The following is a 5,000-nucleotide window of genomic DNA, read 5'->3' as shown; positions in this document are numbered from 1 at the left end:
TTTATTATATTTCATTTCTTAACTCGTTGTTCATCTATTCATCTATTTATCAATTTTCATTTTTTTTTATTTCAACCTTTGTTTTGTTTTGATTTGTTTTATTGTATCTTATTTCATATTATATGTTTATTTCTATTAGACTTTTTTTTTTATTAATTTTTCGGTTTGTTTGTTTGTTTACTTGTTTATCTATTCCTTTATTTATTCATTTATTTATTCTTTATTTATTTATTTGTATATTTATTTATTCATTTATTTATCAACATATTTACTTCAATGTTTATTTATTTATTTATTTATTTATTTATTTATTTATTTATTTATCTATCTATCTATTTATCTATTTATTTATCCATTTACTTATCAATTCTATTCAGCGTAGATAAACTTTCATCTACCATAACAGGTTTAGCCTTCATCTGTGTCTTACTGCATCGCTTTTGTCCCGAGCGGTGTGACGGGATTGAGGGATGACCCATCACCCCCCTAGATGCTAAGACGGGAGTGATCATGGGCGTGGGATGGGTGTGGGATGGGTGTGGCATGGGTGTGGCATGGGTACGGGATGGATGTGGGGTGGGATGTGGTATGACTGTAAATGCTTGTGGAATGAGTGTGGGATGGATGTGGGGTGGATGTGGGGTGGATGTGGGACAGGTGTGGGATGGGTTTGGGATGGGTGTGGGATGAGTGTGGGATGGATGTGGGATGGGTGTGGGATAGATATAGTATGGGTGTGGGATGGATGTGGGATGAATGTGGGATGGATGTGGGATGGATGTGGGATGGGTGTGGGATAGATATAAGATGGGTGTGGGATAGGCGTGGGATGGATGTGGGATGAATGTGGGGTGGATTTGGGATGGGTGTGGGATAGATATAGGATGGGTGTAGGATGGGTGTGGGATGGGTGTGGGATGGGTGTGGGATGGGCATGGGATGGATGTGGGATGGGTGTAGGATAGATATAGGATAGATGTGGGATGGATGTGGGACGAGTGTGGGATGGATATGGGATGGGTGTAGGATATATATAGGATGGGTGTGGGATGGGTGTGGGATGGATGTGGGATGAATGTGGGATGTATGTGGAATAGATGTCGGATGAGTGTGGGATAGATATAGGATGGGTGTGGGATGGGTGTTGGATGGGAATGGGATGGGTGTGGGATGGGAGTGGGATGGGTGTGGGATGGGAGTGGGATGGGTGTGGGATGGGAGTGGGATGGGTTTGGGATGGATGTGGGATGGATGTGGGGTGGGTGTGGGATAGATATAGGATGGGTGTGGGATGGGTGTGGGATGGGTGTGGGATGGATGTGGGATGGATATGGGGTGGGTGTGGGATAGATATAGGATTGGTGTGGGATGGGTGTGGAATAGGTGTAGGAAGGTTGTAGGATGGGTGTGGGATGGGTGTGTAATACTTATGGAGTGGGTCTGGGATTGGTGTGGGACGGGTGTGGTTTGAAAGCTCAGAAGAGATGTGATAAAACAATTCTTGAATAAAAAAAAAACGCTTAAAAATGCATTACCTCACATTCCGTTATCATTACCCTCTCGTCTTCTTCTTCTTCTTCTTTTATTTCTTCTTTTTCTTCCTCTTCTTGGTTTCTTCTTCATCATCTTCTTCTTCTTCTTCTTCTTCTTCTTCTTCTTCTTCTTCTTCTTCTTCTTCTTCTTCTTCTTCTTCTTCTTCTTTTTCTTCTTCTTCTTCTTCTTCTTTTTTCTTCTTCGTCTTCTTCTTCCTTTTCTTCTTCTTCTTCTTCTTCTTCTTCTTCTTCTTCTTCTTCTTCTTCTTCTTCTTCTTCTTCTTCTTCTTCTTCTTCTTCTTCTTCTTCTTCTTCTTCTTCTTCGTCTTCCTTTTCTTCTTCTTCTTTTTCTTCGTCTTCTTTTTCTTCTTCTTCTTCTTATTTTCTTTCCTCTTCTAATTGCTCCTCCTCCTCCTTTTCTTCTCTTTCTTCTCTGTTGTTCTCCTTTTTACATACTCTCTCGCTTCTCCACCTCCTCTTTCAATTTCACACACTTATTCTACTAAATCTTTCTCCTTTTCCTCCTCCTCCTTCCTCTTCTTCTTCTCATTTCCCCGTGTACTTCTCCTTCTTCTTTATTTCTTCATATTCTTCTTCTATTCCTCCTCCATATCGTCTTCTTCATATTCCTCCTCTTTCTAATTCCACTTCTCTTCCTTATTTTCTTCTTTTTCCTCGTCCTCTTCATACTCCTCCTCCTCCCCTTCTCCTCTCTACTTTATTCTCCTTTATTCTTCTTATTCCTTCTACTACCCCCTATATTCTCATCCTCTTCACCTTCCCCCTCCTCCTTCACTTTCCTCTATTTTTCCTCCTTTACTTTCTCCTTATCTCCTTACTTTCCCGTCCTTACTATACCCACCTCTTCTCTTCGTACTCCTTATACTCCTCCTTCACTTCCCTTCCCTTTCCTTCCTCGTCTTCTTACCCTTCCTCCTCCTCCTCCTCGTCCTCCTCCTCCCTTTGTCCCTCGTTTTTCTCGCCCCTCTTCTCTCCCTTCTCCTCCTCTTTTTTCTCCTCTTACTCTTTCTTCCTTCCTTCCTTTCCCATCTTCATTATATCTTACTTCCTCTCTTCCTCCTCCACAGCCTCTTCCACCTCAGTCCATTTCCCTCCTCATTCTTCCCCCTGTTCCTATTCCCCATCTTTCTCCCTCCTCTTCCCATCCTTCCTCCTTTCCTTCCTCCTCTTTCCCCTCCACTCCCTCCTCCCCCTCGGAGATCCAGCCAGCTAATGGCTCTTTATCTAGCTCGTGATTCTCCCTTCTCGGTTATCTGCCGAGTGTGGAAGTAATTCTCGTCCAATGAAGCTTCTGCAGAGCCCAAGAGCTCTCCGGGAGTTCTTCTTCTTCTTCTTCTTCTTCTGGAAGGTCTCAAGGTCTCGAAGTCAGATAGCGATCTCGCTATGCATATCGTATACCCGGAGGGAGCTTCTGGTTCTTCTTCCTCGTTCTTCGTTCTTCGTCGTCCTTCGTCGTTCTTGAGGTCTCTGGAGCTGGTCTTCTTGGAGTCTGGAGTTGCATAATATGTAACCGGAGAGCTTCTGGTTCTTCGTTCTTCTTCATTTTTTGTCGTTCTTCGGTCTTAGTTCATGGGGTCTCCAGAACTATTGATACAACTGCTTAGGAGCAGGTGTTCGAAATACTGCTACTGCTACTACTACTGCTATTGCTGCTGCTACTACTGCATCTACATCTGCTGCTTCTACTGTTCCTCTTTCTGCTCCTTCTCCTCCTGTTCTTACTGCCCTTCCTGCTCTACTTCTTTCTCCTCCTCTGCTGGAGAAGGTGCTTCTTCTTCTTCTTTTTCTTCTTCTTCTTCTCCTTCTTCTTTTTTATTAATTTTCTTTTCTTTTTCCTTTTTTCTTCCTCCTCCATTTCGTTTTCATCTTCACCTTTGTCTTCCTCTTTTTCCTCTACTTCTTTGTTCTTGGAGGCCCTCAATCTGAGGCGGCAAAATGATTCTGGGAGCCTTGATTTTATTATGACGAGTGATTCGATTCTTATGAAAAAGGTGCATAGAACCGAGAACGCGAGAAATTTCACGAGAAAACACACACACACACACACACACACACACACACACACACACACACACACACACACACACACACACACACACACACACACACACACACACACACACACACACACACAATCCATACATTATATATATATGTATATATATATATATATATATATATATATTCATATATATATATGTATATATATATATATGTATATATATATATATATTCATATATATATATATATATATATCTATATATATCTGTGTATGTGTGTGTGTGTGTGTGTGTGTGTGTGTGTGTGTGTGTGTGTGTGTGTGTGTGTGTGTGTGTGTGTGTGTGTGTGTGTGTGTGTGTTTATGTGTGTGCGTTTCACACATAGACGTTGATTTCTGCATGAAAATTACAGGCCATGTGTGTGTGCCTATGTGTGTGATTCACCACCATGATTCACTGTGGTCTTGGATCAAGTTTTGGACTTATGATCGACAGTTATTAACCTCCTCGATGAGAGCTCAGAGCTCGTATGACCGATCTATGGGTAATACTGTGACCTTACACGCACACACACACCCAACTCCCAGCCCTCGAGTGTTAGAGTAACTCCCCGCAGCGCAGCGACATTGAAATTATTTCAGTCCTGGGCGGGAGTCGAACCCGGAACGCCGTAGTGGCAGGCGAGAACTCTAACCACAGCGCCACGAGGTGTGTGTGTGTGTCTGTGTGTGTGTGTGTGTGTGTGTGTGTGTGTGTGTGTGTGTGTGTGTGTGTGTGTGTGTGTGTGCGTGTGTGTGTATGCGTGCGTGCGTGCGTACGTGTGTGTGTGTAACAAAGAAAGAGAGAGAGAGCGTGAGAGAAAGAGAGAGACTAGAATCAAACCAGAGAGGATTACAGAGCATGAGCCCAAGAAAAAAATATATGTATAAAATAAAAGATAAATCAAAATAAAATGGTGTCCTCAATTACACACAGGATTTGATGACAACAATATTTACTTCTTCTTTTATATTTTTTATTTATCAATTTTATTTCAATTTTTTTTTTTTTTTTTTTTTTTCGTTACTTGGCCCTTGAGATCCCGGTGGAACTCGGAGGGTCCTCAAGCATAACGAAGAACTTGAGAAAAAAGAAATCAGAATTTCTTGAAGACATGAGAATACGAAAACGATGTCGGATGTTCAAAGAATGAATGCGAGAAATGGAGAGGAGACGAATACGAGAGGAAGAAAAATGGAAAATGATCGCAACGTGGAAGGCGCAAGAAAAATAATAAAAGAAAGACAGAGCAAAGGAGGGATGATTAATTTCCTTCAAGAAAAACCTGAAGAATGTGTGCCTAAGACTTGAGAGAGTAAAAAAAAAAAAAAAAAAAGCCTAGCACACTGCTGACTTGGTGACCTTATGTCAGCCTGATGACCTACCACCGACCTGTCGTTGCCCCCA

Source organism: Oratosquilla oratoria, chromosome 36 (assembly GCF_046742065.1).
Source record: "Oratosquilla oratoria isolate Oo_2021 chromosome 36, ASM4674206v1, whole genome shotgun sequence".
Classification (NCBI taxonomy): Eukaryota; Metazoa; Arthropoda; class Malacostraca; order Stomatopoda; family Squillidae; genus Oratosquilla; species Oratosquilla oratoria.
Note: the sequence above shows the minus strand (reverse complement) of the source record.